Source organism: Protopterus annectens, chromosome 4.part0, assembly GCF_019279795.1.
Source record: "Protopterus annectens isolate FY-2018-M chromosome 4.part0, PAN1.0, whole genome shotgun sequence".
Lineage (NCBI taxonomy): Eukaryota > Metazoa > Chordata > Ceratodontiformes > Protopteridae > Protopterus > Protopterus annectens.
The window spans coordinates 984084563-984109229 of record NC_056733.1 but is presented as its reverse complement, the minus strand read 5'-3'; positions in this window follow the sequence as shown (position 1 = coordinate 984109229).

Below are 24667 nucleotides of genomic sequence, written 5' to 3'. Positions count from 1 at the left end.
TCTAAACCAGCTAGCTCCCTAGATACTTACTTACAATATTAGATCTGCCCACTAGGTGGCACCCTCATCCCAACCCTTATCTCCTGTTTACCCCCTGTATTTTTCTCTGTAATTACACTAAACCCCTTAGGTCCTAGACTTGCTCTTATTTTCTCACTTACCCTTTACTTCAACTGTATACTCTCATCTGTTTTTTTTATCTCATAGACTCCTGATATATCTCTGATCTTTCCCACTCCTGACTCACCTACTTACCTTCAGTTATCAGCATTGCTGATAGTTTCTTCTCTAGATTCTCCTTCACGTGCATCTACCCACTCCGTTCGCCCTGCGGGCTCACTCCGCTACCCTAACCTACCCCCAATTCCCACCCCTCAGTGGTCCTACTCTTATACCATCTAACCACACCCCTTCCATCTTCCACCAATTTCAGCCCTTCCCCATTGTTAATTAACTCCATTTCCCTCATTTCACTTACCACTCCCAATTTCTCCCACCACACCCTGCAATTATTTCCTTCCACACTTAGCATACCTCCAAGCCTATAACAACAACCTAACAACATACTCTTCCAGATGTATAAGCTACCCTCCTCAGCCCTCTTATAGAGGTTATTCATGCTTACACTTCTACCAGCCCTAACTTTAGCTTACCTGCTAACCTCCTATGAACACCCAATATATCCACACTTTTTCCACCCCAAAACACTATCTACCTATCCTTTTCTACCTATTCTCACTAACCATGTTAACATAACATCTACACCCAGCTATCTACTAGCAAAATTCCATAGGATAACCCACTTTAGATATGACTCTCCCAATCCCAGAAAGTCTCTAACTCTATATAGTTAGTTCCCAAATCTTAGATTTCAAACACTACTCTACTCTTTAAAAGATGGAGACATTCACCCAAACCCAGGCCCAATAACTGCTACTACCACTCAACTCTACAACCCCAACCCCCATCCTATCCATTTCTTTTACTAAACCACCTAACTCACTCTTATTAGCTCACCTCAACATACGTAGCATTAATAGCAAAGTTGCACAACTCCATGCTCTCCTAGAAGTCTACTCCTTTGACATTCTTTGTTTAACAGAAACTTGGTTAAAACTTGCAACTAAAGACAATGAAGTCATCCCACCAGTTATAATATTTTGTGACTTGACTGTACAACCAAAAAGGGTGGTGGTGTAGCTATCCTTTTTAAATCTGAGCTACAGATTACTACCTTCGACTATAAACCACCTCAAGACTCCAACGCTCAAATTCTTATTACCAAGCTTCAACTTAACAAATTCAAATCCATTTATATTATCTGTACCGATCTTCCTCCTGGCAATAACATTGCCACAATAGAGAATATCCTCTGTTGGCTATCCCAAAATTTACCTCAAGAAACCATAGTCCTAGGTGATTTTAACATTGATTGGAAGTGTTGTAGCAATACCCACCCTACAAGCCATATAAACCTTTTTGGTTTTTCACAAACCATTACCTCCCCTACTAGGATAAACAAGACTAATAAGAAAGAAAGTACCTTAGATTGGATTCTCATAAATAATCATCCCCAGACATATGAATCTGGAACCCTCCCTGTTGATGTAAGTGACCACTCACTAACCTACATCATCAGGCTTAAAACCAATCTGCCTAACCCAACCATATCTAGGACAATTAGAATCAAGAAAAACTCCAACCCCAATCTCTTCCAAAGGGAACTAAGAGCATGTAACTGGTCTCCCTTAAAATACCTCCCACTGGAGGAAGCTGTTAATTACTTTAATTCTAACTTCCTAGCCATACTAGACCACCATGCCCCAACCCGCTCTATTAGAATGAAAACTAAATCTGCCCCATGGCTTTCAAAAGAAACCAGGCAAAAAATCAAACTCAGAAATAAACACTGGAATAAATCTCACTTAACTAAAGACCCAGTAGATCAACAAAACTTCAGGCAACTAAGAAATGAAACTAAAAAAGCTATACTGTCTGGCAAAAGAAACTACTACCTACAATTCCAGCAGACCCGCCATAATCAACCACAAATGTTCTGGGTAAGTATTAATCAATTATTACACCCAGGTCAATCCATCACACCAAACCCACATGGCACAGACCAAGAGAATCCCAAGCAGACTGCTAATGCCTTTAATACCTTTTTCATTGAGGCCATTCAAACCCTTACCAGTCAGTTATCCACTCAGGACTTAACTATATTCAACTCTATCACTAACCCACCCCCTCCATTTGTTTTCCAACCAGTCACGGCTACATATATTCTTGCTCTTATCCAAAAACTGAACCCGTGCACTCCTTCAGCAGACCAAGTACCTGCTGAATATCTGCAAAAGGGAGCCAAATCCATCGCCTACCCCATTTCCATTCTTATCAATAGAACCATCAGTGAAGGACACATCCCTACAACATGGAACATCTCCCATATTATCCCCCTTCATAAGGGAGGAAACTCCACTGAACTCTCCAATTACCGTCCCATTGCCCTACTGTCTCCCCTAGCAAAGATCATGGACAAATGCACCCATAGACAATTGCTAGACCACCTAATCCAAAATAACTTACTCTCCAACTCTCAACATGGTTTCAGATCTTCCAACAGCACTACTACTGCCCTCCTTTCCTTCACTGACTGTATCAACAAAAAACGTAACCTCAATATGCTTTCCTCTGCACTGTTTATAGATCTGTCTAAGGCGTTCAATATGGTAAATCACCAGATACTTATAAATATCCTCAAATCTCTGTCACTAGATACATTAGCTATAAAATGGTTCCAATCCTATTTGGACAACAGACAACAGGCCATTCTTTGGCATAACACTCTATCTACCCATCTGCCCGTTAACATTGGTGTTCCTCAAGGGTCCATATTAGGACCTCTCCTGTTTTCTATATTTATCAATGACCTTCACCTAGCAATCCCCACAAGCTACATGCATACAATATGCAGATGATTCCACACTCATATGCTCAGCCACATCTATATCTGAACTTCACTCCCTTACCCAAAAGGTCTTTAACACAGTTGAACAATGGTTTACTCAACACTTTCTCCTTTTAAACCCCCAAAAAACTAAACTCCTCCTTTTCACTTCTACTTGTAAGTTCCTCCAATATACTTCACAGTAACATCCAATAACAGTACTCCCATATCCCAAGACACAACTACCAAACTACTAGGTATCACCATAGATAACCTTAGCTTCGACACCCATATTAACAATACCTTAACATCTGTTAATAGAAAACTGGGCTCTCTCTACAGGATCAAACCCTTTCTCTATCCTGCAGCAAGAATAACTATTGCTCACACTCATCTAATTTCTACTTTCCTCTATGCCTCACCCATATATACTAATCTCTCTAAAAACAACCTTAATAAAATGGAAAAAGCCTTCAATAACATAGCCAGATTTGCTACAGGTAACCCTTTCAGAACCCACCACTGTATTAACCTAAAGCAACTAGGATGGCCTGAATTACAAAATCAGCTTAAATTCCACCAATTGAACATTGCCCACAAAACCCTTTGCCATCCTACCAATACCCCTATACTATCTACCCTCATTACCCCCTACAACAATCTAAAGAACTTACATTAATCACATAAACTTCTTGTAAATAATTGTAAATCAAACAACAGGGCTGGGGACTATCTTTTCTCTAATACTATTGGAAAATCCTGGAACCTCCTTCCTAGCGAAATTTCCTCTGTTCCCTATATATCACTCTTTAAAACAACCTGAAACTTTTCCTCAGAACACACTGGTTGTGCCCCTGTACTAAACCTGACTGATCTATTACAGCTCTTACTTGGATCTACCTCCACTCCTCTTCTCAGTAGTCTTGTCCCTTTTCTTAGAAACAACTGACCTATACATTTCTAGATATTTTTACTCACATCCTCATAATTTCATTAAGGAGACCAGTTTTACTCTTATACTATATATTACAGCTCCTACTTTTTTTCTTTATGTCAACTTGTTTACTAATATATTGTTTAACTCAGCTGCTATCTTTTTACATGTTGTATTGCAACTACATTTGCATTGTACTAATTGTATCTGTATATTTAGCACTATGCTATGAACAAACAACCTCTGTGATTATTCCCTGTTCTGTACCTGCAATGTTCAATATACAAATTAAGCTTTTGTATAAGTGATTGTATTTTGTTTCCTCGGAGCTTTTCTCCCCGGGCCTCTACTGAAAATGGACATATATCCAGTTAGACTAGCCCGGTCAACAAATGTAAAATAAAATTAAAAAAAAATAAAGAAATAAATAAAGTGTACCATGTTAGTGCCCTACATTCAGGACAGAGTGTCCCCATGGTAGTGGCCTACTCCCAGGATAGCGTGTCCCCATGGTCAAGGCCTACTCCTAGGACAGAGTGTCCCCATAGCAGTGTCCATCATCATGCTGGCACATCTTTTAGGGGATGTCTGTCAAGGTCAGACAGCACACCGACATCCAGCCTAGGACATGGAACAACCAGTGTGGCTCTGGAAAAGCCAGTTGTCATAGACAGGGACACAGAAGGGAAGCACAACCATCTGTCATGCGTGCCATGAAACTGTCCAGTAAGCCAAGCCGCAATGCTATAACACCTGTTGGGGCTCTGTTCCTGCATGTATTGGCGCGCGTGCGCACACACACACACACACACACACACACACACACACACACACACACACACACACACACACACGCACACACGCACACACACACACGTGCACACACACACACACACACACACACACACACACACACACACACACACACACACACACATACACATAGACACACACACACACACACACACACACACGCACACACACGCACACACACATAGACACACACACACACACACACACACACATATGTAGACACACACACACACATATGTAGACACACAGGCATTACCACCATAGGCCCCAGAAATTCACAAAGGCTCAGTCATCCAGGCCTTCCTCAGCATTAATCCCCCACAATAATGATTCTGATACTTTCCCATATGGCATTTTTTCATTTTAGTCACCTCCTCACTCACACTCACACACTACCTTGTGAAAGACACACCACCTGTGCAATTGATGATAACTGCCCTGACCTTTGTACATTATTGGGTTGCCTATGTCTGATGCACAATGTGGTCAACCTGCACATACATACATACATACATACAAATATTTCAAGCACGGGCAATAATGTCCTTTTAGCTTGTCAATATAGCAAAACAGTTGTTCCCATAATAAATGTCCAGGCTGTTCCTAAAATATCTAGACTAGTGCTTGCTTTGTAATTTGGTAGCCTATTCCACGTGTCAACTATTCTGTTAGACAACTAATTAGTACACTTCTTATTCTTACAGAATCTTCTATACAGATTGTCTGATAATTCTCTGCAACTTTTTGATAACCTCAAACATTCCTAGAGGTAGTTGTCTCAATACCATATACACCTGAATAAGGTCTCCTCTTAGATATGTGTATGAGACACTGAACAAGTTCAGATATTTGATTTCCACTGTACCTTTCAGGTTATTCATTCTTGTTTTCCTGTGGGGTTTCCATATTGTTATTCCATACGCAGGTATGGGTGTAACATAACTAACAAATAATGACTACATAATTTCTGATTTCCTAGACTTTATAAATATTTTATACAACCTCTAGATCTATAGCTATCATTAAACAATTTGTTGATATGATTAGAAAAACTCATAGCTGAATGTACGCATATAACCAGGTACTTAAATGAGTCTACAGTTACAATCACTGTGTGCTGTATTAAATATTCAACTTTCAGTTTATGTCTCCCAAATCCTATATGCATACTTTTTGATGTATTTATCAGCATATTATTCTCCTGTGCCCAAATGGTCAATTTAGTTAAGTTCTTTTGCAGACATGCCTTATCTGTAACACTTGTAGTCAGTTTACCCAATTTCAGGTAATCTGCATGTAGTCAGTAGAACACCTCAGATGAAAAAGATAGGTCTGAAAGATACAATCTAAACAAGGACAGAGCTCTGTGGGACACCCTGACTGTAACCTCGAATTTCACTTGTCCAGTTACTATATGATACTTGCCATGTCCTATTTGGAAAGCATGTAGCTATCCATCTTATCAACAGTACATCATTACCTAGTTGTTCTAATTTACTGATCAGTGTTTTGCGTATGACCCTGTCATGTAGTTAAATCTATATAAGCTACATTACAGCACAATTTGTTATTTATAGCTGCTATTATATTGCTATATAACATCATGTTACAGGTGCACCCCGACATGCTGAAGCACAGCATAAAGGAATTGATGGAGTATTCCCAATACACATGGCTGAAGATCTATTTTTAACACATGCATGCTGATATATGGTATCAAATCCCTACCTTTCCAATTCTGAAAATAATTTATCCAATATAACCTTCTCCATTATTTTTCCATGACATGAAGGCAAATTTATGAGTCTTTCTGACTCTGGCTTTGTCCTACTTCCCTTTCCCTTAAAGACAGGTTTAATAAGTGTATGCTTCCTTCATGAGGAATCTCCCCATATTTATATGACCTAATAACACATATAATGGTACTGTTAGTTCGTGCTGAAGTGTTCTCAGGTCATTGTCACTAATGCCACCTCCTCGTTGGACTTTGTTTGTATTCAGTTTACAGAGATTTACTTCAGTATAATCTAAATTGATTTCAGTATCTTAGGTTATCTGGATGTCAGCATACGATTTTGTAAATATATCTATAATCTGTTGTGTCTGAGAATAAATTTTAGAATCTACACACAAGTTTATCAATTTCTATGACTTTAACCACAACTTATGCATCTATAAAATGTTCTATTATGCTGAATATCTTTATGTAAATTTTCTTCAAATTGTTCTTGGTCTTGTGTCACACTATGCTAATTTGTCTGCCCAGCTTGTTTATTTCAGTTTTCAAAGTCATAGTTTAACCTCTTTTCCATTTCTTATATTTTTTGCCTTTCACCTTAGTCAAGTGTCTTGCTCTTATGGAAATATACCCTCCTGATGTTGTGTGCCAAGATCCTAATTGTAAACTTTTTTTTAATGTTTTGCATTTAAACAATTTATCTTTCAAAGCTTTCCACATTCCTTCTGCAGTTTTTCCACTGAATGCATCACTCCAATCTGTTTTACATAGTGACTGTTTTTCTTCCATATAATCTATTAATCTTCTGTGTATCAGTTTAGATTTTAGTTTGGCAGAATTATGTAGCAACAATTTAACCTTTATAACCCCATGATCACTGCACATCAACAGTGATAAAACTTGACATGAAGTAACAGTAATTTCTTTAGGAGCACACAAACAATGTCCAGTATGTTCTGTTCCCTGATGGGCTTTTTTTACTATCTGAAGTAATTGTTTTTTCTTGGACCTACTTTGAAAATAACTTCCTTACTAATATTGATGAATCACTGTTATTCCAGTCTGTTTCTAATTAATTTAAGTCCCCAGCCATTGTTATTCTTCGTACATGTACTGAGAACTGTTTGCCCTGCCTGAGGCTACCTAGCTGTATCTACTTCCTAAGTATAACGTTGTGTAACAATGCACCCACTGTCAGTATTTTAACACATGTGGCTGGATCATATTGAGGGCACTACTGGATAAGTCTGGACAGAGAAAGCATACCTTCATTAGCAGACACACATTCTAGAACATCTCAGGTTTGTGGTAGTGCACACGTGTATCCCAGTTATTGTGAGTGTGTGCATTTCTTATAAATGTTATGAGCCAAGGTTCCAAGTCATAGCCAGCATCACCTACAAGATGAATTTGTGGGAAGTCAGCCATATAAATCAAGCAAAAGAGAAGCAATTTAAAGGCAAAAGGACTGCTGCTGTAAAGTGTGACAAATAAAGTTTAATAATGGAAATAAACAAAAGTACAGTATATAACACTAAACACAACGTAATTCACAGCATATTTCATCTCAGAATACTGAGACTTCTTCAGACAACTAACACTAAGAGGGGAAGGCAACCCTCACAAACTATTGGTACAGGTCACAGGTGTGCTGTCTGTGAAAGTTGTGATAACTGCCTGTGTAGCATACAGACATATTGTATATAGTATTCTGTGCACTATATGTGTGTGCTACAGACCATCTGACAGCTGATGAAGAGAAATCCTTTGTGGTTCCCTTACCTCTTTCCCTGGTCACCCGGGGGGTGGGGGAGTTTATTTCAATGTGGGTTTAGTCAGTAGCTCCTAGTGCCTCAGGGAAATGGACTATGTCATAGAGCTCCCACATAGTGTTTGCTTTCTCCTTTGGGTTATTTGGGAATCACACCTGCTCCTCCATATGCTGAAGTATGGCATAAAGGAACTGATGGAGTATTCTCGAAACATTTGCCTGAGATACCCCCACTGTGTCTCCAGTAGGTCACTGAAAGGTCCCTGTAGTTAAAATATGTAAAACTACACATAACTTATTATCCATTGGGATAGGTACTCCACAACTCCCATGGGGCTGGAGACAACATTGACACATATCCCCAGTCTGTTGCATGGTGTCTCTGTCCATCCAGGACTTTGTTGTTGTCATGAGATGCATGAAACGTTAAGTGAGGTTGGATGACCCAATGTTCCTTGGGGTTGTGTCTCTCACTGTTGAGCAAAGTAGGTGCAGTAATAGCCTCCTGCAAATGCACATTTACAATAGCTGCAGCATCCCCTAACATCATAACTACTTTATTCTGCCTGAACAGGAGCACTGGTCATGAACTTATCGAAAGCAGATGCAGTATCGCTGCATGCCATTTAAACATTTCTGAATTGCTCTGCCATGTTGTTTTGCCTCGTTGTCTCACACAGTGCTTCATTATGCAATCATTATCATATAAGATAGCTGACCATGTTATTTTTGCTGGGCATGTCATGTTGCTGGGTTTTCTAAATCGCATGCATCTCCATTGCTACTGCTCTCCAAGCAAATTCACTCACCATGATGTGGCAATGTTTTCTGAATTCAGTCTAATGAAACACTCTAGTGAACAAAAAGCATTGTCAGTGTAACTCCAGTCACCTTCCTATGTCAGACCCATAACTTGTTTTGTGAATAATTTTGTGCAGTTCAACTCTTTATGTTTTAGCTAATAATTTCCAAACTGAGACTATGGTCACTTCTAATACAGCTTAGTTATATGGTCACTGAGAAGTAGACATCACAGTTTGATGCAGCTTACTTTTGTATTCGGACAAGTGACCATAAAAGTGATATACTCTGTTCTAAGAAAGCAACACAACTTTGTGTGAGAACATCAAAATAAAAGAAGCAGAAATTTCAACAACTGAAAATGAATGAAACCTAAAACCTTATTCCAGAAAAACTGACGTCATCCTGGATGACCTATTAATGTGTGTGTGTATTTATATAAAGGATCAAACTAAACACAGAAGGAGACTACTATGAAACTACCACAAGAACCTGTTTCTAATTCCTCTTCAAGACAGATGATATCTCATGCAATTGGTGTTTTAGCCTGTTCCCTACCTCAGCCATTAGGAAACACTGTCCCAGTCTAAAAATACACACCTTAGCTGCAGAACATCTACCACATGAATATATTAAACTAGCAGCAGATGCATTGGCTTACCCTATATCCACCAAATGAATATATTAGACTAGCAGCAGATGCATTGGCTTACTCTATATCCACCAAATGAATAAATTAAACTAGCAGCAGATGCATTGGCTTACTCTATATTCACCAAATGAATATATTAGACTAGCAGCAGATGCATTGGCTTACTCTATATCCATCAAATGAATATATTAGACTAGCAGCAGATGCATTGGCTTACTCTATATCCACCAAATGAATAAATTAAACTAGCAGCAGATGCATTGGCTTACTCTATATCCACCAAATGAATATATTAGACTAGCAACAGATGCATTGGCTTACTCTATATCCATCAAATGAATATATTAGACTAGCAGCAGATGCATTAGCTTACTCTTTATCCACCAAATGAATATATTAGACTAGCAGCAGATGCATTGGCTTACTCTATATCCACCAAATGAATATATTAGACTAGCAACAGATGCAATGGCTTACTCTATATCCACCAAATGAATATATTAGACTAGTAGCAGATGCGTTGTCTTATTCTATATCCATCAAATGAATATATTAGACTAGCAGCAGATGCATTGGCTTAGTCTATATCCACCAAATGAATATATTAGACTAGCAGCAGATGCATTGGCTTACTCTATATCCACCAAATAAATATATTAGACTAGCAGCAGATGCATTGGCTTACTCTATATCCACCAAATGAATATATTAGACTAGCAGCAGATGCATTGGCTTACTCTATATCCACCAAATGAATATATTAGACTAGCAGCAGATGCATTGGCTTACTCTATATCCACCAAATGAATATATTAGACTAGCAGCAGATGCATTGGCTTACTCTATATCCATCAAATGAATATATTAGACTAGCAGCAGATGCATTGGCTTACTCTATATCCATCAAATGAATATATTAGACTAGCAGCAGATGCATTGGCTTACTCTATATCCACCAAATGAATATATTAGACTAGTAGCAGATACGTTGGCTTACTCTATATCCGTCATGATAAATCACTCACTCAGTCAATGAAAACTTTGTCCCTGCTCTCTGGAAAACATATTTTATGATATCCCTACATTAAAGTGGAACCTGTATAGAGTTTACCAGTTATAGACCCGTAGCAATTTTATAACCATTATCTAAAATCCTAGAAAAAATAGTTCTCTCACAGGACATCTCAGCAGCAGCAGTCATTTCTCTCATACTCAACATGGTTTCCAACCTAGATATGGCTTATTTTTATTTTATATTCTTAATGTCAACATGAACACAGATAACCTGTCTCCTCTATTTTCCTTGACTTATCAAATGTTTTAATACAGTTTCTTAGCAGAAATGAATTCTAGAACAGTTATCTTTAACCTCACGCAATCATGTGTCTCCTGGTTCCAAATATATCTGTCCAGCAAACTCAAGCAGGTAAATGAAAACAAAATTTCTCATCCTTGCTTCCACTTTCCATTTATGTACAACAGAGTCAGTCTTAGATCCTCTTATTTAATATTTTTGTAAATGGAGTTCATATTGTTACTATTCATGCTACCAATTCTTCCCTTATCTGCTCAACGTCTGCTATCAGTAAATCACAAGTAATCATGTAGGAGTTATTCTCATCCATAAGGTCTTGGTTTGGAAACCATTATGTACTTTTAAATCCAAATAAAACCAAACTCACACTTTTCAAACTAAAGCAACTATCAGATCAAAAATTCAAATTACTTCTGCAAACAGCATCCGAATAGAAATAATATCTTACACCAGGCCACTATCAAGTCAAAATAGATGACGGTCTGTAATTTGACCGCCACATACCTCAAATAAAAAAAAAATCACTAGAATGTTGGTCGTCTCTATGGGGCTAAACCTTACCACAAAAACATTGCTAGGAAACCATTGCATCAACCTACATTCTACTTTCTCTCTTTTATGCACTCCCCCCACCCCCATCCTCACAAACATCAAATTCAGCCAAAGAATGAAACTGGACACATGCTATAATATGATTGCAAAATTTGCTGTTAACTGTCCTTGCAAAAGCTCACCATTGTACAGCAAAAACAACTTAACTGTCTCAGACTTTCTCAATATCTACTCATAATGGATTCATGTTGATTGATCAAACACAATTACAATGAAAGTCAGAGTGGCAAAAACATTATGCCAAAGCAACTTTCATTGAACCTCATAGATAACTGTTTTTCAGAGGTGACAAGCCCCCCTTCACCCCCCCAGTATGTGAGAACACCCCCACACCCTTGGACTTATTGCTTGCTCTGATGTTACACAACCGTGGAGAAAAGAAAAAACTCTGTTGTCGATGAAAAATATTTTGGCATAACATTTTTACTGAACTGACTTTTATTGTAATTGTTGTTCGACTGATTGACTGGCTTTAATCATAATTACTTATGGCAGACAGCTTAGTATATAAACTAGAAAACAGTCCCTCACTAAAAAAACCCTCTCCAAGCAGGGAGCTATGCTCATTTAGAAATTCACTTCTAATCACTAGCACATGAAATAACACTGCCAGAAACTCATTTTACTCTGTGTCACTAAGCCTGGAACAATATTTCACTCTACCTAAAACAGACAGATATCTTTTTGTGCTTTAAAATCCATCTTAAGCAGTATTTGAGCATGTCCTGGCCATGCGATTGGTCTGCTCCTAATCGTTATATTGTAACCTTAACCCAGCTACATAACTGACAACGCTGCACCTCCTCAGTAACATCAGTGTCAGCGATACTCCGGAGGAATGTGCAAGCTCTCCTTATGTGTGTAACCTCATTTTGTCTTACTTCCACTTCGTTGACAATAACTATTTTGTCCAGTGTTCACATAACTGTTCTAAAGTTCAAAAATTAGTGCATCTACTCCTACCTTGTATTACTAACACTCTCCTATTTCTGTGGTTAGATACTTTTCTACATAAAAATTCAACTGAAATTACTATGGATTGTATACCGTATTGTAAATGCCTTAGTTTTTCTCAATATATGTCAGATATTTTATTGCATTGTAATTATTTTTTTTGTGCCATGCCATATATTGTAACTTGGCGACAATGTACTCTGATGAAAATGTTTCTTTCTGATCTAAGTAATTAATCCAGGCTAGGATTTATTCCAAATATACACTAACACCTAACTAACTCTTACACCCCATTTTCACTACTCTCTCCAAAGGTTATAGACTTTCTTTCAACATTTGTAATAATTTCCCTTTGATTGTTTACATTGTAATTTACAAATGTTCTCTCATTCTAAACTTAACACTGTAATACAGAAATATCCTTCTATCTGTCCTTATAGTGCTGTACGAACGTCCTTTCTCATGATACTATCATCTTTTTCTCTTTTACGTCCACTAACATGAAAATGTTGTTTTTTTTTTCATTCTATGTTTATGTATCTGGAGCTTTTCTCCCCAGGCCTTGGCTGAAAAAGGGTTTTGCCCAGCCAGACTTTTCTGGTCAAAAAATGTCAATAAATAATTAAATTGATTAATTAATTGCATTGTACTACAATTGTATTGCACATTTCTGGAGCTTTTCTGCCTGGTTCTCCACTGAAAATTGGCTTTGTTGCTTAGTCAGACTTTTCAGGTAACCAAATGCAAAATAAATAGAACAAAATTATAAGTACAGTCTTTTGCAAACACTGGAGACTATTCTTTACCTAAAGCATGCTTTATTTGCAGAAAGGTGTTTAACATGAATGTCATTTTGAAATAAAAACAAGCAAAATTGCTCTTTAAATTATGTCATTACAAAACTCTCTCAAAAGAAAACAGCATGCATAGTCTTGGCTGTTCAGCATTAAGACAAGCTAATCAGGTTAATCCAGCAACTGCTCTCTGTTTCTCAAGCATAAGCCAAGTTAATACAAAAGCAGGTCTCTTGTTTTAGCAGCTTAAACCATGCTAATCAATTTAATTCAACAGAAGACCTCTGGTTCTCTAGTGTAAACCAAGCTAGCCAAATTAATCCAAAAACAGTTCCCTGGTTCTCCAGTATAGTCCAAACTAGTCATTAATCCAACAAAAGGTCGCCAGTTCTGTAGTGTAAACCATGCCGGTCAAGTTAATCCAACAACAACTCACTACTTCTCCAGTGTAATTTATGCTAGTCAAGTTAATCTAACAACATTCTCTGTTTCTTCGGTGGAAGCCAAGCTAGTCAAGTTAACCCAACAAAAGGTCTCTAGTGCTCCAGTGCAAGCCAAGCCAGTCCAGTTAATCCAACAACATTCTCTGGTTCTCCAGTGTAAGCCAAGCTAGTCAAGTTAATTCAAAAACAGGGTTCTGATTCTCCAGTGAAAGTCGGGATAGCCAAATTAATCCAGTAGCAGATATCTGTTTCTCCTGCATAAGCCAAGCAAGTCAAGTCAATTCAACAAGAGGCTGCTGGTTCTCCAGCATAAGCCAAAGCTAGTTAAGTCAATACAACAATAGGTGTGTTACTCCAGTATAATGCATGCTAGTCAAGTTAATCCAACAACTTGTCACTGTTTTTTTCAGTGCAAGTTAAGGTATTCAAGTTAATACAACAACGGTTCCCTGGTTCTTGAACATAAGCCAAGCTAGTCAAGTTAAATCCAACAACAAAGGTCTAGCTATGCAGTGTAAACCATACTAGTCGAGTTAATCCAGCAACAGGTCTCTGGCTTTCATGTGTACGTCATCCTATTCAAGTTAGTAAAAAATTAGGTACCTGGTTCTCAACTGTAAGCCAAGCCAGTCAAGGTAATCTAACAACAGTTCCCTGATTCTCTAGCATAACTCATATTTATCAAGTTAACCCATCAACAGGTCTCTAGCTCTGTAGTGTACACCATGTTGGTCAAGTTAATCCAATAACAGGTCTCTGGTTTTCCAGTGTAAGCCATGTTAGTCAAGTTAATCCAGCAACAGTTCCCTGGTTCTCTAGTATAATTCAAATGAGTCAGATTAATCCAACAGAAGGTAGCTGGTTAATAAAAGTAATCAGTCTCTGGCACCTCGGCTTCCAAAAAGCCTTCCAGGAGTAAAATGCAGTAAAAAACAATTTCCTTATATACAAAACACATGCCCTTAAACAATTACAATTAACTGGAAGCTGAGGCATTAGAGACTGATTGCTTTTATTAAAGTGATTATATGGTCTTTGTTGTGTTATTTTATTCCTGCTGCTTGGTTTGTGCTTTATAAAAGGTATCTAGTTGTCTAGTGTGTGTCTAGTGTGATCCATGCTAGTCAAGTTAATCCAAAAACAGGTCTCTGGTTCTTCAGTGTAACCCTTGCTAGTCAAGTTACTACAACAGCATGTATCTGATTCTCCTCCTTAAAGCAAGCTAGTCAAGTTAATCCAGCAACTTGTCTCTGCTTCTCCAGCATAAGCCAAGCTAGTCAAGTTAATCCAGCAACTTGTCTCTGCTTCTCCAGCATAAGCCAAGCTAGTCAAGTTAATCCAGTAACTTGTCTCTGCTTCTCCAGCATAAGCCAAGATAGTCAAGTTAATCCAGCAACTTGTCTCTGCTTCTCCAGCATAAACCAAGCTAGTCAAGTTAAAAAACAACAGGTCTCAGGTTCTTTAATTTAAGCCAAGCTAATCAAGTGGCAAAACAACAGGTTTCTAGTTCTCCAGTGTAAACAAACTAGGCAAGTTAATCCAAAAACAGGTCTCTGGTTCTCCAGTTTAAGACAAGATATTCAAGTTAATCCAACAATAGGTCTCTGGTTATCCAATGTAAACCAAGCTAATCAAGTTAATCCAACAAAAGATCTCTGCTTCTCATCATAAGCCACACTAGTCAAGTTAATAAAACAACAGGTCTCTGATTCTCTGGTGTAAACCAAGCTAGTTGAGTTAATACAAAGGCAAGTCTTTGGTTCTCCAGTGTAATCCAAGCTAGTCAAGTTAATCCTGAAAAAAATGATAAAAATCTGGAAGGTTTTGTTTAACAGTATTTTAAGAGGAGGAGAAGTTCCAGCATCCTGGAAGAAGGTGGTGGTAATGGTACTACCTAAAGAGGGTAAAGACCCATTGGATCCAGCTTCATTTAGGCCCATTTCAATACTAAACCATGCTTATAAAGTGTTTATGTCTATAATGGCTAAAATAATGGCAAAAGTGATGCCAACATTGATAGATATGGATTAGTGCAGTTTTGTGGAGGGGAGACAAACTTTTGACAATATTAACAGAACACTGATGATCCAGAGGGAAGCAGAATGCAAGAAAGTATCACTTTTATTGGTGGGTCTTGAAGCAGAGAAAGCATTTGACATAGTAGACTGGGACTTCATGAGCAGGGCAATGGTATCATTTACTTTCCCTGATAGAATTATAAGGTTGATTAGAAGATATGACGGATCGGAGAAGCAAATTAAAGTGGGTGTGGTCCTCTCCAATAATTTCTGCCTAAGAGGAACAAGGCAGGGCAGTCCACTTTCCCCTTTGTTGTTTGCATTACATTTAGAACCACTAGCAAAAAAATGAGGGACTCAGAAATTTAAAGATATAATTGGTATGGTATTCAGGAAAAGCTGTCTCTATTTGCAAATGATATTATTCTATACATGACAAAACCAGAAAGGGACATTACAGTGTTGTGGAACATTTTAAGACAGTTTCAACACTTCTCGGGATACAAAATTATTGAAACTAAAACAAAGACAGTAGCGGTAAATTATGTACCCACTCACGAATTGGTCCAACAATATCCATATTTATAGGAACATGATAAAATGAAGTATTTAGGAGTATGGATTAGAAATGACTCTGGTGACAGCTAAGGATAGATGGGAAAAGACTAAACAGAAGATAATACAAAAACTGAGAAATTGAAGTTTTGTTATATAGACATGTATACTAAGATACAAGCCACTAAAATGTTTTTAATCCCTTTAGTCTTATACACAGGTCAGGCATACTTTTTATCAACTGGAGGAGAAATTGTGGACAGCAATTAAAAAAAAGTTAAAGGATTTTATCTGGGAAGGGAAGACAGCAAGGGTCAAGTGGAATAAGCTGATTCTACCAATGGAACAATGTGGACTAGGATTACTTAATTTGAGGGGGTGTTTATGAGCAACACAGTTAAGGCTCTTATACATAGCACAAGCAGAAAACTATAATTCAAGGTGGAAATGGATGATTATAATGCAGGGAGGAAGCTCAACAAATAAGGAGAGACTGGTATTTTGGATGCAGACTCTTAAGGAGAACAACCAAAATCATGCAGACTATTATTCTCATAAAATAGCAGGGAGTATTCTAAGAATCAAACCAGTACGAGAACGGAGAAAAGAGATTTTGCCGATAGGGATGACGGTGGTCAGGGATACAGATAATAGGCAAGAGAGGGCTGGAATTTATTGGAGAAAATTGGCAAAGGAACCAAGGTATCGGGAGCAAATAACTATAAAGGGAAAGGTAATAGAATAGGAAGAGGCAAAACATTTATTTGGACTGCAGGTTAAAGATTGCCTTCCCTATTAAGGGTTGATATCAGAGTATAGGCAAAGGGAAAGAAATAGGGGGCTCCTAAATGAAAGATAAACACTGGTAGAGTTTTAAATAGAATGTAGAACAGAAGCTGCCATTAAAAATGGAATAATTAGTAAAGCATATAAAATATTGCATGATAATTATAAGAATCAATCAGAGGAGCTTAGAAAGGATTGGAAAGAGAGATTGGATAAGCAATTCACAAAGAGACAATGGGGGATATATGTATATCTCCCAAATATGCAGCAAAATCTAGACAATTTAGGATCTTTGCCTGGAAATGTTTACACAGGTATTTTTATACCCCAAGTAGATTCTAAAATTTTTTTCCTCAGGTGGATAAGAAAAGCTGGAGTTGTGATGGGCAAGAAAGAGGTAGCTGGGAGCATATTTTTGGAGGTGTGAGGAGCTGGTGACTTTTGGGATTCCCTGTGGGCTGCACTGTTGGAGATGCTGGGTGGGTGGATTGGACTGAATGAGGAGATGATTTTTTTGAGTTACGCTACAGAATCAGAATTCCCTAGACATAGTAAAGCCTTGCTGAGTCTAGTTATGGTGGCTGGCAAAAAAGCAATTACTAGAAAATGGAAATCAAAGTCTAAACCAACTTTACTAGAAGTAGTGAGTATGGTAACAGAAATTAAACAACTGGAACTGGGATCTTCAGAAAAGGGAAGAAGCAAACTACATAGAAAAAAGGGAATTATGGGAAAAGTATATGCATAGCAGGAATGAGGTTTAAGACGTAGGATTTGAATGAGCTATATAATGCTTAACTGACAATGACTAGAAGGTTTATAAGTGAAATATTTATGATGTTTACAACTACAGTTGTTTCAATGGTGTCTGTGATGTTAACTGTTTACAATTAAAGAGATATCATTTTGTATTTTTTCATTTATATAAATGTAAGATTGCCTTTGTCATATGTGGAAATTTAATAAAGATGTTGGGAAAAAAAAGTTAGTCAAGTTAATCCAATGACAGGTCTTTGGACCTGCACTATAAGCCAGCTTGGCAAGTTAATTCAATAACAGCTCCATTGTCTCCACCTTAAGCCAAGTTAGTGAAGTTAATCCAGCAACAGGTCCCTTGTTTTCTAATGTAAGCCAAAATAGTTAAATTAATCCAATAACAGATCTCTGCTTCTCCAGCATAAGCCATGCTAGTTAAGTTAATTAAATGACAGCTCTCTTGTTCTCCAGCATAAGATAAGCTAGTCAATCTAGCAAGAGGTCGCTGGTTCTCCAGCATAAGCCAAAGCTAGTGAAGACAGTTCAACAACAGTTGTCTTGTTGTCCAGCATAAGCCATGCTAGTCAAGTCAATTGAACAACAGGTCTCTGGTTCTCCAGTGTAAGCCAAGCTAGTCAAGATAATGCATCAGCAGTTCCCTGGTTCTCCAGCATAAACCAAGCTACTCAAGTTAATTTAACAAGAGGTCTCTTGTTGCTCTGTGTAAGACAAGGTAGTGAAGTTAATCCAACCAGTGAAAGGCATGGTAGTCAAGTTAATTGAACAACAAGTCTGATTCTCCCAGAGGATAGTTGCAAGGAAGATTGGGATCCTGGTATCCCTTTTGATTATACCCACTGACAGGTCCCTTGTTCTTTGGGTCTGGAGTCTGGATAAGATTCACTAACAGTGTCTACTCTTTTTCACAAAATTCCCAATCCATGAGAGGCAACCATCTCTATCATATTAATTGTAGGAGCATCTTTCAGGCATTTCATGTTAAGCTCTCCTGTTATATACACAACACATCACTGGTTCATACCACAAGATATGATGTATACAATGCACAGCCAACTCCACATAAAACAGCATTAGAATAGCACTATGACACAATATTACACAGACTTCTCAAACTACTGCCCAATTTCCATTCTTCTCCCTTTCCAAAATCTTAGAAAAATGAATTCATCAGCAATTTCTTGACCATCTCCTTAGCAACAAACTCATATCCAACTCACAGCATGGTTTCAGACTGAATTATAGTACCACTACTGCACTCAATAGCTTCCCCAGCACTGTACACTGCCTCAAAAATGATGGTGAACTTGTCGCATCTGTCTTCCTCAATATGTCCAAAGCTTTCGATACGGTATCCCACCAAAAACTGCTCAACAAATGGGCAACTTACAGCTTCAGTGCAACATCCCTTACTTTGTTTCACAGCTATGTTTCCAACAAGCAGCAGTCCACTAGATGGGAAAACAAACTCTCCCCCCTACCCATCTCTGTGGGAGTACCCCAAGGCTCTATCCTATGACCCATGTTCTTTATCATATTTACTAATGAACTTAGTTCTTCCACCCAACCAGCCACTATTGTTCAATATGCAGATGACACCTCTCTTATATGGTCTGCCCCCTCACTCCAAGAACTACAAGTAAAAACACAAAAATCTCTCCAAGACGTAGAAAAATACATAACCAACCATCAGCTCATTTTCAACTCCAGTAAAACTAAGCTTATGGTCTTCTGTGACAATAGAACTAAAAATAAGCAAATCTCTCTATCCATGTACTCCTCCAATGGTACCAGAATCGAATCAGTCTGTCAAACTAAACTCCTTGGGGTAACAATAGATGAATGCCTAAAATCTGACAAACATATAGCAATCATAATTTAAAAAGTACACATTAAACTTGGCTCACTCTGTAGAACCAACGTTTTCTTAACTAGCTACGCCACACTTTCTACAGCCAGATCCTAACTGATTTCCACCCTCCATTACTGCTCACAAATCTTCAACAACCTGACGTAAGCAACATTGAGAGCTGCTATAACAAAATAGCCAAGTTTTCCATTAACCAACCCCACAAATCCACCCACTGTATTGCACTCTGCCAACTCAAGTGGCATGAACTTCCCAACCTTTTAACACTCAACCAACTCACCATGGCACATAATATCATCCACAAACTCGATCACTGCCCTGCTCCTTAACACTCAATCAACTCACCATGGCACATAATATCCACATACCTGATCACTGCCCTGCTCTTTAACACTCAATCAACTCACCATGGCACATAATATCATCCACAAAACTGATTACTGCACTGCGCTTTAACACTCAATCAACTCACCATGGCACATAATATCATCCACAAACCCGATCACTGCCCTGCTCTTTAACACTCAACCAACTCACCATGGCACATAATATCATCCACAAACCTGATCACTGCCCTGCTCTTTAACACTCAACCAACTCACCATGGCACATAATATGCACTTTAACACTCAACCAGCTCACCATGGCACATAACGTCATCCACAAACCTGATCACTTCCCTGCTCTTTAACACTCAACCAACTCACCATGGCACATATCATCCACAAACCTAATCACTGCCCTGCCTCTCCAACGTAGTAAAACCTAATAACAATCTGAGGTCCCTAAGATCATCAGACAAACTGCTCTTATAAAAAAGTCCAAAAACTACTGTGGTGATGGTCTCTATTCAAATAAAATATTAAAATCCTGGAACCTGCTCCCCCAGCAAATACTTAATAAGCCCGGCAATCACAAATTCCAATTACTCCTAAAAGAACACCTTACTAACCACTGGCTATACTCCTATAATCACCCAGGCTGACTCCTCTAAACTCATACTAACATCATATATGCACTCACCCAGCTGCCCCCTCTAACTTGACTGACCTCCATACTGCCATTGCATATGCACTCACCCAGGCTAACCCCACTAACCTGACCAACCCTCATACTAACATCACATATGGACTCAACCAGGCTAACCCCTCTAACCTGACTGACCCCCATACTAACATTGCATATGCACTCACCCAGGCTGACCCCTCGAACCTAACCGACCCCCATACTAACATTGCATATGCACTCACCCAGGCTGACCCCTCTAACCTGACTGACCCCCATACTAACATTGCATATGCACTCACCCAGGCTGACCCCTCAAACCTCACCAACCCCCAACTAACATCGCATATGCACTCACCCAGGCTGACCCCTCTAATCTGACTGACTCCCCCATACTAACATTGCATATGTCTCATTCTTATACTTCACTGCTGTTGCTATAACACTCATGATATTTATTTTATTTATTTAACATTTGTTTAGCAGGAAAGTCCGACTGGACACAGGTCCTTTTTTAGAAGAGGCCCGGGGAGAAAAGCTCCATGAGTAACAGTAAATTTTCATGTACACATTACAATAATCAATAAATATCCTGACCGACCCCCATACTAACATCGCATATGCACTCACCCGGGCTGACCCCTCTAAGCTGACTGACCCCCATACTAACATCACATATGCACTCACCCAGGCTAACCCTTCTAACCTGACTGACCCCCCATACTAACATCGCATATGCACTCATCCAGGCTGACCCCTCTAACCTGACTGACCCCATACTAACATTACGTATGCACTCACCCAGGCTGACCCCTCTAACCTGACTGACCCCCATGCTAACATTGCATATGTCTCATTCTTATACTTCACTACTGTTGCTATAACTCTCATGTGATATTTATTTATTTATTTTATTTATTTAACATTTGCTTAGCAGGAAAGTTTGACTGGACACAGGTTCTTTTTCAGCAGAGGCCCGGGGAGAAAAGATCCATGAGTAACAGTAAATTTTCACGCATACATTACAATAATCAATAAAGTATAAAGTAAATAAAATGTAGTATACATAAGAACATACAAATATGTTACATCTTGACAACAAAACCTAGACTTTGAACATAGCTAGTACTATTTGTAGGTATGACTTATGTCAAGATATAAGGTTAAGTCAGGTCGGTAGGAACAAAGGATTAAACACCGGGGGAGAAGTTGGATATGTTTTGGGTATATTGTGATGCATCAGAGCACTCATGAGGGGTTAGTACAGACACATAGCTACTTATATTTTAGATAAGCTTTAAGTGAGGCTTAAAGTGGTTAGTGGATGAGAGTGAGAGAATGGAGTTAGGAAGGGAGTCCCATATACGAGACGACTCTATCGTCAGGCACACTGACGTCCCGCTCACCAGGCTGAACAAGGAGAAGGTCATGGTGAGCTGCCTATCAGGCGCTAGGATCCGCCACATAACACAAGCACTCAGGTCACTCCAAAGCAAGTACAAATATGACTCAGTCATTGTCCATGCTGGTGTGAATGACCTGAGATGTACCTCCCTGGACTGCATGAAAAGAGACATAGAGGAGCTCTCTGAGCATGTAGCCCAGGCCGGTATGACCCTGACCTTGAGTAGCATCTTACCCTCACCAAGAATGATGCCACAATATGAAGACAAGATGATCAATTTCAAGAATTGGCTTAAGTATTGGTGTCATTCAAAGGAGATCCAATGCCCGTCAGCCTGGGATGACATGCTCGACAAGCCATGATGCTTCGCTAGGGACGGCTTCCACCTATCACCCCTGGGCTTTTGGATATTGGCAAAGGCTGTTGCTACCCCCATAGTGCCTTTTTTAGGCAAGGCTCAAAAGACAAACCCACCTCCATAGGTATCACAAGGGATAAGAAACTAATAGTAGTGCTACTCAACGCCAGAAGTCTAAAACTCAAGATGCATGCACTCGAAACTCTCCTTAGCATGGAGAACATCGATATCTGTGCAGTAACAGAAACCTGGTTCAAGGCTCCCGAGAGCACCCCAGCACTACCAGGTTATACCTCATACCATGCTTTTCGGCCCCAAAACTTGGACCGAACCACAAAAGGAGGGGGAGTATCAATATTCGACAAAGATACCCACACCTCCAGGTTGGTGGCACAGCACGAAGCATCAGAGACTATCCATGTGCAACTAACAGTGGGTAAAACTGCCTTCCAGTTTATAGCCTGCTACAGACCACCCTCCCAAAGCCAGGAACTCCACTCAGCCTTCCTGAGAACACTGGAAAATATGAAGGTCTCTCCAAACACCATTATATTGGGCGACTTCAACTACCCAAACATAGACTGGGAGCATTACTCTAGCTCCAACACCCTAGCCCAAAGGTTCCTAGAATTTATAAACTCAAATGCTATGGAACAACTTGTTACCACTCCCACAAGAGTGGAAAACATACTGGACCTGAACTAATCTCACTGGATATTCACATCTGACCCCACACCCTGCCCAGAAAACCACAGTGAAAAACTTCTCTAAAGCAAATTTCACACTCCTCAAAACTGAGGTGGAATCCTTCAAAGCCCCCGGGCCTGTGGAAAATACGGCCCAGACCACAGAATCCTTTATAAATGCATTCTATGAACACCTTCAGGAATGCATGGATCATGCAATCCCAAATAAAACCAAGACCCAATCCTTCAAAGGCAGACGTGGTGGATACCAGCCATAAACAAACTATACAATAGAAGGAGGAAGCTACTACATGATAGAGCAAAATCCAAAAAGGGAAGGCATCTCTGATCAGTATTAGCAAAAAACTACGGACACTCATAAAATCGTCTAAGGCCAGCTTTGAGAGAAAAATTGCACAGGACACTAAGGATAATCACAAGGCTTTCTTTAGTTAAGTTAGGAACCTGGGTGGGAATTCCCAGATATGCTCAGAATTAGTACAAAATGACAAAAAATACACTGAACCCACAGACATTGCTAACATCCTAGTTGACAGGTTCAGCACAAACTTCTCCCCCCCTTCCCCACCAAAAGGGCAAATATCTATCCCAGCAGAGTGCTGCCCCCCTGACATCTCAGATGCTCAGGTAAGAGCCACCCACTCCAAAGCAAAAAACAAAGCATCAATGGGACCAGACAGTGTCCCGGGCTGCGTCCTACATGAACTCCAAGAAAAGCTAAACCCAAACACAAAACTACTGTTCAATCTCAGCCTTACTACAGGATATGTACCCAAAGAGTGGCGTACAGCAACGGTGGTCCCTCTCCACAAAGGTGGTGCCACAATTTATCCTGGAAACTATTGCCCCATAAGCCTGACTAGCTTGGTCTGCAAAGCTATGGAAAGGATCATCATGGACCTTATAAATAAAGACATTGGGGACCTACAGACACTGGATCCTACCCAGTTTGGCTTTGTTAAGGGCAGATCCTGCCTCTTAAACCTGGTCAATTTCTTTGAAACAGTCACCAAGGCCATTGACGAGGGGAAGGTGGTCCACACAGCCTACCTGGACCTCGCAAAAGCCTTTGATACAATACACCACTCGGGCATTATAGATAAGCTCACCAGCTTAAATATAAACCCCTATGTCACTAGATGGGTTGCAAACTGGCTCAAGGACAGAACCCACATGGTTAGAATTGCTGGAGCCATGTCAGACTCCAAACCAGTTACAAGTGGTGTCCCACAAGGCTCAGTCCTGGGACCTCTCTTGTTCGGTATATATTTCTCAGAGGTACAGGACAACACGGAAGGACTGTGGCTGACCAAGGTCGCAGATGACTGCAAACTGGGTGCCATAATCGACTCTCCAGCTGACACAAGCATCCTCCTAAAGGACCTCATAGAAACAGACAACTGGTGCCAGAGCCA